General features: G+C 40.3%; 1 pseudogene; it reads right to left on the reverse strand.

The window, feature by feature from the left end:
• Positions 1 to 1,251: 1,251 nt before the first annotated feature.
• On the reverse strand, positions 1,252 to 2,096 carry LOC102755625 (annotated as a pseudogene).
• Positions 2,097 to 12,258: the final 10,162 nt, after the last annotated feature.

Consider the following 12,258-nt stretch of genomic DNA (forward strand, 5'->3'; position numbering starts at 1 on the left):
GGGGCATATACAACTAGATTTTCTAATGAAATGGAAACCAAGTGTATTACTTTTTTTAATAGATAGACCCCATCTGAACTAAATGCCCCCTCAAATACATTTTCCAACAGTTTTTGCACATTCCTATGATTCCTCTCTCCCTATAATGTCTGCCTGTCACTGCTCAGACATGTGAGCACCTGTCTACCTTATTTGTTTACTTTTTAATTTTTACGAATAAACAGGAACCCTCAATGCTAGTTATGGAGCAGGGAGCTTGGGCTCCTGTTCCAGCTTCGAGACGTGGTTAAAAGCATGGACTCTGGAGTTCAAGTCTTAGTTTGCTGTGACCTTGGGCGAGTTATACAACCTCTCAGGCTGAGTTTCTTCATCTTGAAAATATGGACAATAGTAATGCCAGTTTTCAGGGTTATTCTGAGTGATAGTGAGTTGTATTTATAATGCACAGGATAATGCCTGGCATGCAGTAAGTATTCTCTGGCTGTTAATTTAACCTAGTCATGTCAAATTGCTCCCAAAACCTGTTTCTTTTTTTAAAAATTATGTCAACTTTTATTATCTTACAATGCATTTCAAAAAATGATGTTGCAGTTGCCTGAACTGCTCCATTAGACCTTCATAAATAAAGCAACCCCACCTGTAGCCTCTGTCCTTGTTACCGCTTAGTGGAGCAAAATGCCCAATAAAATACAAAATGCAGCATACCCACTGTGCAATCTAAAAACTTTTCAAGTGTAAGTTGCACTTGACAATTCACCGCAATAAGGGAAAACTGGCCACTTGTTCATTCACACAGTTCTTGCGCCCAAAATAGAAGTCATCAATAAAACCACCTAGATAAAAAGTTCTCAGCTGTTCATCAGTTTACGTTGTTCATTATATTCCACAAATGAGCGAGATCATGTGATATTTTTCTTTCTCTGATTGGCTTATTTTGCTTAGCACAATGCTCTCTAGGTCCATCCATGCCTTTGCAAATGGAAAGAGTTCTTTCTTTTCTACAGCAGCGCAGTATTCCAGAGACGTGGAAGCATTGAACAGTCTGTCAATCCTCAGAGGGAAGGCAGAGGAGGGGGAGGATGGGGGATAAGAGATCAACCGAAGGACTTGTATGCCTGCATATAAGCATAACCAATGACACAGATACTAGGGGGTGAGGGCATGTGCTGGGAGGTGGGGGTGCCAGTGGGAAAAAAAGGAGACATGTGTAATACTATATGTAATACTTTAAACAATAAAGAATTTTAAAAAGAAGTTCTTGGCTGTGCTCAGCCAGCTAGCCCCACCCTCTGGGTGGGAGCCGCCCCACACTGCCGCCTCCTCCTCCTCTGTGGGCTCTGACCCTCAGGCCGGCAGGTCATCCAGCAGCTCTGCTTTACCTCCACAGCCTTACCCCTGACGGGACCAGCATCTCCTCTCTGCTTCCACTTCCCACCACCTGCTGAGCCTTCATAACCTCCACTGATGCTGTTGCTGACGCTGAAGGCTCTGCTCTCAAATCTGAATGGATTCGCACCACACACCTTTGAACAGCCATTTGAAAAGTAAAACTAATAATGCCTTTAATTTTTAACAAAGCCTCTGCAGGTGGACTTCTCTGAGATGTATCATCAAGACCGTCTATATGGAAAACCTCTGTTTGGACACATTTGTTTGTAATTCCCAGAAAAAACAACAACAACAAAAAACCAAGCTTTTTTCCTTCTACATGAATTCATTTCATTGAAACTCTCACTGTGTGCCACATTGGAAGATTGAGGAATGCCATAGATCTCAGAGACCAACATTTCGTTTCTCCTAGAGTTGTAATTTTCTGTATAACATTTTGCAAGCTTAACATTATGCACAGTTCTCCTTCCACCTTTTTTCTGTTAGCACGGCATTCTGCCAAGCATCGAAGAGCGAGTAAAACCTAGTGGGCAACAGGGGTGTTGGGATAGTCCATAAGTAAAATAAACCAGGGTAATGGCTCTCCTATTTAGTGGATCTGCTGCTCGATCCTTTAGCTGGTCAGCTAGCGGTAGAGCCTGAAGTTCTTCATTCCCGGTGGAGGAGGAAGAATTCATCTTCTAGCCATATGCACGAACAAAATCTTCTCAAATCCACAATAATCATTTATCTCAAAGCTCCAGTGTGTAAGGAATTCGTGTGCCGCCTAGCTGGGTATCACTGGCTCAGGGTCTCTCACAAGGCTGCAATCGAGGTGTCAGTGGGGTTGCAGTCATCTAAAGGTCCAAGGGGGAGAGGATCTTTATCCAAATCCACTCACGTGGCTGCTAGCAAGATTCAGTTTCTCACAGGTTGATGGACAGAGGGCCTTAGTCCCTTGCTGGCTTTTGGCCAGACTCCTCCCCAGCTTCTTGCCATGTGGGCCTTTCCATAGGACAGTTCACAGTATAACAGCTGGCATCTCCCAGAGCGAGTGAAGAAGAGACCAAGAGAGAGCCAAAACCCCCTCTTTCTTCACAAGTACAAGTGTGATATATTGTCAGTGACCAGCATGGCTGGAAAATGCCACAGGCTTAGTGGACACTTCCTGGGCCACACATAATCAATCCATTGTGTGTGTTGGTCAAAGTTCTGGACGGGACAAGCATGAAAGTACACTAGAAGCTGCCCCACCGCAACTTCTTGGGCCTCTTGCTTCAGAGAGGCACATATGTAATAGTTACACAGTTGGCTACTTCAGTTATATCACCCCAGATTGCTGTAGTCATTTCTCATGAAGAGAGATCAGAATGTGCATGTATGCATGTGAGTACTGGTGTTAAAACAGTCCCGTGTCTCCTCAACCCTTCCTCTCATAAACCACGGCACTTTGTAGTGCAGATAAGAAAAGAAATCATAGCTGGGTCTTCAGATTGGAGATGGGAAGGAAGCCCATTTTTAATGGCATTGAAAGAGGAGGTGAACCTAAACCAACCATTGCTTATTTATGGCGGTAGTTACTTCTCTCTGGCACATCCCAGAGGGTTACTTTCTGTTGTTAATTGGAACTTCTAAGCCATTTTTATTTACAAAGTGTTTTACAGTCATTGGTATTGATGACTTACAATTCCCCCATGAGTTAGGTGTCAGGATGAGGCATTGACACGGGCTCCACTCTCAGGAAGCTGAGACGTGAGGGTGGATAAATCTGCCCGCCCCTCCCACCCGGCAGCCATGGGGTCCTGCTTCGCTTTGTTTTGGCTTGTCAGATGCCTATTACCTTCTCCATGTGCTCTGATAGCAGTTACGATTGGATTTCTGGATTAAGGGTCTTTTGAGGAGGGACTGAGAGAAACAGTGACACAGAATCCACTTAGCAATTCTTTTCTTCCAGTCTGCTCCCCATTAAAACAAATTGTCCTTGCCAGTGTATGTCTTTCGGCACACTTATTTTGTTTTTTAAGGAAGCAAGACAAATATCTGTCTGTTTATTGTTAAATTTGTAGTGCCAGTCATGACAAGCGTAAGGATAGTAACACTTTTGCCAGCAGGGTGCTTATCTGTTTTACTAGTTCAGAAGGGCTTGATGGATGTGAAAGACCAAGGTCTTAGTAAAGATAATTTAGCCATTTCCATACAGTTTATGCTTGTGTTAGCTGTATCCTGCAGGGGAGTCCCAGGGGGTGGCTTTGTTGACCTTCCCTCTGAAAGGTAACACATAGGAGATTCCTACAGGAACCATCGTCTCACAAGACTAATGATGGCTTCCATGCCTATTATCATTCAGAGACATAGAAAACGGCTTTAGAAATGCAGTACCACATTCCTCCCTTGATGTCCCACATGATCTATGAAGGCGTTATGTGGCAGATAAATTAATCATTAAAAACTTACTGTTAAGTCTTTACAAATAATAACCAGGTGTACCATGATTATCTTTGATCTCAATATATATTTTTTCTGTCACCAAACAGATGATACATAGCAGTTTGTTTTGCTGACAACTAATCTGAGGGAGTCAGGAAAGAAGGTTATTTTCCTCCAGCATTTTTTCTGTCTTTTTTTTTAAGTTAGAAGGACTAAAAAAGAAGTTCTTCACTCAGTAATAGCTCATGACAGCCAGGATCACTTTTTCATATTGCTTTGCTGGGGTGTGAGTGTGAAGCATCGTCACTGTTCATTATTCTGGCTATCCTTGCATTTGATTTATTTCTCCCATTTAGTGCTACTTAGTATTTAAAAGTTCTGATCAAGGAACACGCTCACATCTTGTGTGCATTAGGTTTCCCATGATACACAGGATTCCACTTAATGCCATACCTCTGGGTTGAGGTGAATTTTTTTTTCAAATAATGTATTTTTGTCAGGTTAAACACTTCCTAAGCTAACATTTTCTAAATTCCAAAAAAAGGAAAGGATGATAAAATGAAGCAATGCATGTGCAACTATCAAGGTAGAAATACATAAGACAAATGAAAAACTCATTACAACGCAGGGCAGGCTTAGTATAATAAATGACTTAATCACTTCCTGTTAAGCACAATTCTTAAATGCTTTAATATGCTTCTGCGGAAACTCCTATTACTAGAATTTTTTTGAGTAGCTTCTCCTTTCAGGAACAGCACCAGGAATGTGGTGAGAGAGATGAGTGATAACAGGAAGGGAAACAGGGTCCTCCAGCAGGTAGCCGACTGTTTTGTAAAGAAGTCTAAGGAAGGAAGGAGGTTAGTTGAAATTCTTGTTCATGCCACAGATCTCTACAATTGACTCCATTAAGAAATATGTGTTTTTATTAAAAGTCAGTTGAGAGAGGTAAAATTTTTGATGTGGCACTTCTAATTTTAATTTGAAAATCATTTCTGTGGAGATGTGTGATCTTCCTTTGTATTTTGTTGACTGTCTTAAGAACTGCTTTGTGAGCTAAGTATCAAAAGATGGGAATCATTTGGGAGGAGAAATTAGATTATTTTTTCTAGTTTGTTGAGTATAATATATGGGAAGAAATGTCTTTATTCACTTTGGATTCTGAGCAATTGGTGATGAGATTGTCCATTTTTACTTTTTAAAGTTTATGTTGATCAAAATTCGTAGGAAGCAGCAATAACATAGCTTCGTGAACAACTATAATGATAACTTAGAGCTTGCAATATTTCAGGGATGTTGATATAGCTTAACGTTTTCTTTAAAATAAAAATTATTCTTGAAGGAACTAATGGCTGTTATTAACTGTTATTCTGTGTCAAGACTGTTCTAAGTGCTTCACATGTGCTACCTCATTTTATTATCTTAACATCATAATTTGTAAGTATTATTTCCCCCTGTTTATAGAGGCAAAGAGAGATTAAATAAATTGCTGGAGAACATATGACTAGTGAGGGGTAGGGCAGTGATGCATGAGACAATATATGGTCTCTGCTGAACAGACTATAAGCCCTCGGTGATGTATGTTTTTCTCTTTTCTTTCTTGATAAGACTGACAGACCATCCAATGCCACTCTGGTATTTTATAATGATAAAACTGAGGTCCAGGGTAGTTAAGGGATTTGCCTAAGGTCACACAGTAAGTTAATGGTAATAGGAAAAGCTCATTAGCACCTTACGTGGTGTCTAAATTGCATCTAAGAACCTGCACTAGAGCAAAGTGGTGCCAGGGGTGAATGATCCCACTCAGAGAGCAGGAGGGAAGGGGATTTGGTTAAATAAAAGCAACTCTCTTTTCAACTAAAAACAAGACACACATAGGAATAGAGTAAGAGCATGAGTCAGGACCAGCCCTAGGCATCATGATGGGACAAATGACACTTTTCTTGGGTATGACTCTCACTTCCTATCACTACCCCCTCACCCATTTTCTGCACTGTTTAGTGACTTGAATTCAGACTTATAATGCTTATGCTGTCTGAAGTCCAGTCTCCCTGTAAGGCCATCCGTTTTAAAGTGTTAATGCCTTAACAATTCCTTTGTGGAGATTTAAAAAGAGACCAGCTAAAAATAACATTACTTCTGATCTTTTAAGTATTGTGCATCTAGGGAGGGAAAAGAATCTATATAAATAAAAGCCTAAGCAACCATTATGACCAAACAACCAGAATGACCAGAACTACCTGTGGACCAGTCGTTATGACATGCACTAACCACTAGGGGGCAGATGCTCAACACAGGTGGTCAGTGGTCAACACTGGTGGTCAGTGGGCTCCCACAGCCAACCTCCTGTGGCCAGCCAACCTCCCATGGTCCCTCCCTGTATCCTCCCCCTGGCCAGCAGGCCCCAATTGGCCCAGCCCTGATCAGGACTGGGAGAGTGGGCCCCAATTGGCCCTAATTACTGGCCAGGCCTAGGGACCCCACCTGTGCACAGATTTGTTCACTGGGCCTCTAATTTAACATAAAAAGGTTTCCAACGTTCCTCAATTCAGGTAATGTGAACAACCAACTTTGTCATTTGTTAATATACCTAATCCTGAACGGGCATAGCAATTATGGAAGAACATTTATGATATGAACATTATTACATGGTACTTCAAGACTGTCTCTCTTTGAGGTGTTCCACCATGGACAGATTTAAAAAAATAAAATCAACTCTATCTGAGTCTATTATCTAAGTTGGTTGCCTTCCCCCATTAATGGAATCATGAAATGGGACCATGGGGAAGTTATTTCCCAAAACAGTAAAATCAAAGCAAAGATAGAACCTTCCAGATTCCCATCTGCACGAGCTGTTAGGCTGGTTTATTTAGTAACTAGAGGCCTGGTGCATGAAATTCGTGCACAGGTAGGGTCCCTAGGCCTGGCTGGTGATCAGGGCCAATCGGGACCTTCCTTTGTTCCATGCCACCCCCTGGTGGTCAGCATACATCATAGCAAGTGATCAAACTCCCAGTCTCCTAGTCTAACTCCTGCAGGGACATTTTTATATATATAGATAACTGCCTGGATGGGATTCGTTTCTGGGGATACATAACTCTTGGACTTCAAGTATTTTGAATTCCTAGACTTCTGGACTAGTCTGACTAAACAGTTATTCTCTAGGATCTTTTCCCTCTAAATGGGTGAGTCTTCATCTGGAGAACAGACTCACAAGCAAAAATGTCATGTCCCTTCTGTCTTCCTTAAACTTAGGGAAGAAGAAAATAGAGAATTTCTATCCAAAGAGGGAAGTAATTTCTCCTTACTACAGAAATAAAGTTGTCGGGTTTAGTAAAGAAAAATACAGGGCACCCAATTAACTTTGAATTTAAGATAATGTCTATCTATTTATCTATAGAGAGATATAGATGATGATATAGATAGATGTAGATAAACATATACACACATATACATATATATACATATACATATACATGATAGAGATATATTTTAGTATCAATCTTTAAGTTTTTTATTTATTTTAGCATAAATATGCCCATGAACTATTTTGATGTCCTGTACTTTATCTGGGAACACTGAGGAGTGACTCAGCCCAGTTCTGGTGGGAAGAGACCAGAGCATGGCTCTGGCAGCCTGTGGGGCCCTTGGAAACTGCTGCCCCATCAGGTCGGTGGCAGGACAGCACCTCTGCGAACAGGTCTTGGGATGAGCAATAGAGGCCTTATTTGTCCTGTTGTCCCAGACTGCACTGGAGAGATGGTCACTGAGTCTTCTCCACTTATGGGGCCAAATTTATATAGAGGACATCGCCGAACATTCAGGACTGAGCCACCGAGGCAAAAGTAATTCTTCAATCCTATTACACTGTATTGATGGAAGCCACTCTTGCATTTTAAGCATGGCTATGACATCTGTATTCAAACTGCTGCATTGCAATCCAGTCACATTAGCCTGCTTTTTCTGACTTAGGGCATAATTTGCTGACCAAAGAAATACATGTACTTGTGGTGGGCCCCCTGCACAGTCCTCCAAAGGAGATTTTTCTAGGGATCCCTCCCAACTCTATGGTTACCAAGCCAAAAATCATTTGTCCTTCTCAGACTTGGTTTTCTTCCCACTTTTATATGAAGTATAGAACTTCAAGCATTTGAAAGATAAGAATTAGCTGAAGGCTATCATAACCAGAGCAAGAAAAGATGGCTTGTCTAGCAAATACTCACATGAAAATCACTGCTGATGTTTTAAAAATGCTAAAGCAGTTTTCAGAGTAATCATTTTATTCCCACTCATATGTGATTTTTTAAAATATAAACTGGAGAAAAACACAAAACAATGATAATCATTTTTAATGTGTAACATAAAAAAAAACTTGAAACGTCACTTTTTTTTTTAATCTAGTGAGTTATTTTAGCCAAAGAAATGAACACAAACTGGGATAAATACCTTTGACTTACAGTTTGAGTAATATTAAGGTTCTGACAAATCAATACAGTAAAAGGCATGCTAGTAGCATTAAACAAAAGAGAGAAGCCAAAGAAATTTTATCAAAAGCCATGTTTTTCAGCATAGCTGTTTTCAATTGCTCAATGTTCTTCCCCTGCAGTGTACGAAGGACGTCTAGTGACCCCTAGCTGAGGAATCTATATTGCTTCCCGCCCTTCCCCCACCGAACAGAGAGACAGCTGATGATGTCTGGTGGCTTCGGCCCCTGCACTCCATTAGCTCGCAGGAAAGAGCTGCTCTCTATGCAGCCAAGCACACCTCTAATGTAGGCTCTCTCTGCCACCTGGCCGTGTCTTTGTGTGTTTTCGCAATCAAAGCTCACATCTCCTTATTTTCCTCTCTTTTTTAGTCAGTTGTTTCTCTACCATGCTTATATTTTAAAAGAAGACGCTCACACTGATAAAATGGTCCAGCACCTCCAAGGCAGCAGTGATGAGGCATGAGAAACCTGCATTGCACCCTGGAAATCAACTGCATTGTGAGTCAGGCCTGGACAAGCAGCCCAGTGTGTACCTGCAGGTTTTCCCACCCGTGCATCTCACCATGCCATTATTCTATTAAGTTGTTAGAAATTAAGATGAGGGTCTATATGGGAAGAGTTATGGTTTTGGAGGGTTTTTTTTTCAATCTTGAAAGAAAATACACCAAGTTGGATGATTTTTGGGTGAAGAACTTTGGTTGATTTTTTTTTTTTTTTAGCTTGGTATTTGCTATAATTTTAAAATGTTCTAAGATAAACATACATATCTTTGTCTCACAAATCTTTTTGGTATTTCCGACTCCAATTTGTTATCTTGCTATATTATACTTGTATCTATAATAATAAAAGCATACTATCCTAATTAGACCAGATGTCCTTCCGGACATCCTTCTGGATGACCTCTGGACGAAGCCGGGGCTGTGAGGGAAGCCAGTGCCGGCAGCTGAGGGAAAGAAGGCCTACTCTCGCACAAATTTTGTGCATCGGGCCTCTAGTTATAAATATTCTGATAACTCCATGTAGCTGCAGTCTCTGAAATAGATAATGAAGAAAGAAATAGTAAAGAGCCCAGAGAGGGGTGCAGTGGAAAATGCTTGGGCTTTTGATTCACACAAAAGTGAGCCCAAATTCCAGAAAAATACATCAACTTTCCAACTGTCAATTTCCTCATGATTAAAAAAGAATTTTAATATCTACCTCAATAATTAGTAGTGAGAATGAGCTAAAATTACATGGATAAACTATAGTGACTGTATATAGTAGGCCCTCAATAAATGTAACTTGTCTCCCTCAACTCCCAACATATGCATTTAAGGTCATGGATGATTCTGGTTTGCAGACCTAGCTAGAGAAACCAGCCTCTGACTGTCAACATATACCCTTGAGTCCTATCAAAACTACATAAAGTGACAAAATCAGGGATGATGCACGTATGTTATAGGTTCTCATCTTTGCTTACTTAATTTTGCCAAAGGGTTTCATTCAATGACAGACTTGGTTTTATAGAAAACTAGAGGCCCAGTGCATGAAATTTGTGCACTCAGGGGGGTTGTCCCTCAGTCCGGTCTGCGCCCTCTCGCAGTCCAGAAGCCCTCAGGGGATGTCCGACTAAGCCATCAGTCAGACATCCTTAGTGCTGCCCAGAGGTGGGAGAGGCTCCTGCCACGGCCGCTGTGCTCGCCAGCGGTGAGTCAGGCTTCTGGCTGAGTGATGCTCCCCCTGTGGGAGCACACTGACCACAAGGGGGGGGGCCCTCCTGCATTGAGTGTCTGTCCCCTAGTGGTCAGTATGCTTCATAGTGACCATTTGTTCCGCTGTAAGGTCGCTTTGCATAATTGCCTTTTATTATATAGGATTGTCAAGTATAAACTATGTCTGAGATACTTTTTTTTTAAGTGTTCATGTCTTGGAACAGCAAGAAAAAACATCACAAAATACCTGTTAAAGAGGAGCTTTAAAACTTTAAGAAATGAAAAAAAGAAAAAGAAAGATTTTTTAAAATGTTTTCAGAGAGGAAGGGAAAGACAGACAACAATGATGAGAGAATCATTGATCATCTACTTCCTGCATGCCCCATACTGGCAATGGAGCCTGCAACCCCGGCATGTGCCCTGACCGGGAATCAAACCCGTGACCTCCTGGTTCATAGGTCGATGTTTAACCACTGAGCCACCACAGCTGGACCAAAAGGAAGATTTTTTAAAGTACTGTTAATTTTGAAGATTTACCTTTGAAGACATTTGAGCATGGAAGACACAGTGAGGGCAAAAGTTATTTTTTATAGCAATTTAGCTTATCACGAGGTGGCAAAAGCAAAGTTGGAGACTTTGTGGAGATCCAAATGACAGCAGCTAGCTAGTATTATCCACACATCTCCAAGTACAATAGACATATAGAAATGAGCTAGTTTATGAATACTAATCTAGAGAGAAAACAACCAGAAATTCTACTGCTGTTCATTAGCATCCGAATTGTCCTCTTTTCTTTCCTGCCACCTCTTTCTATTTGCAGATCGTACTATTTTGGTCACTAGGCTTATGGGAGAGGTTTTTGACATTCATGCTCCACTGCTTTCCTCATCAACTGTGAAGGTCGATTCATCATGAAGCTCTCTGCTCTTCCCAGCCCTGGCTGTGTGTGGAGAGAAAGACAGAATGACCGCTCTATGGATCTTATCTGGGAAAACATTTGCTCAATGTCTATTTTATGAAAAACAGTATTTTAGTGTTGAATGGTAAGAACTGGGGAGACACGTTTTTGGCTTTTGTTAGCAAAATAAAAACTTTGCCTTAGCTGGTTTGGCTCAGTGGATAGAGCGTTGGCCTGTGGATTGAAGGGTCCCAGGTTTGATTCCAGTCAAGGGCATGTACCTTGGTTTCGGGCACATCTCCAGTAGGGGGTGTGCAGGAGGCAGCTGTTCGATGTTTCTCTCTCATGGATGTTTCTAACTCTCTATTCCTCTCTCTTCCTCTCTGTAAAAAAAATCAATAAAATATATATTTAAAAAAATCTAAATTACATGGTTTTCTTTTGCTCTTTTCCATGGAAAATTAACTGTACATTTTTATTTTAAAAACATTTTTCCAATTTGTTTTTCATTCTTAAAGCCTAAGCCTTCATTCTGGTCATGGCCATCTTACTTTATCCCTAAACATAAAAATATATTCAGATTCATAATTATTATATTCTGACTACAATTTACTGAACAAAAAGCTCTTCTGAAAAAGACAAATGTAACATTCTATAAGCATTGTAGGAGTTTTCTTTCAATTTGTGTTTCTAACATATACTTTGCATAACACATAATTTCCATAAAAGCAACTCTATAGACCTAAATTAGAGACACAACTTGGATTTAACTAGAATATAACATCCAAAGATTAAAATATAACAAGGCTATGTTTTCTTCTTAGTCCTTTCATAAGGGAAATATAGAATTGAAATTTAAACACTTACTAGGAATATGCCAGTTATTTGACTATCTTTTGAAAAAAAAAATAAAAGAAATTCTGTTATAAACCAAACCACCTTTTAAAGCCTTAATGGGATAATGCTTACGTGAAATGTATGTCCATGCACAAGCTCAATAGACTGACCATAACATTGTCTATCCAAGACCAGAGCCAGAGAGAAAACTGTTATTGTGTGGAGTTGCTAAACATAAACTTCTAAATTGAGGACAGATGTGTAACAGCTGTTCATTATCTGTAAGGAAGGGAGAGTCTGTCTGTTTTAAAATTATAAGCTACTTTAAGATTAGGCTTAATATAGTTTTCTTTTGGGTAAATAATATTAAACACCCATAATCATAATTTTATATATATTGATTTATAACAACACTCACAGATATCAGATTCTCAAAATGCTTCACACTTTCATCATAGTGATATTCATGAGGGTCCTGTTACATACAGTAATTATAGCAAACACCTTACCAAACATTTACTATGTGCCAGGTACCACTCTAAGTATTTTCGCTG

The sequence above is a fragment of the Myotis davidii genome, unplaced genomic scaffold, assembly GCF_000327345.1.
Source record: "Myotis davidii unplaced genomic scaffold, ASM32734v1 scaffold68, whole genome shotgun sequence".
In the NCBI taxonomy this organism is placed as follows: domain Eukaryota; kingdom Metazoa; phylum Chordata; class Mammalia; order Chiroptera; family Vespertilionidae; genus Myotis; species Myotis davidii.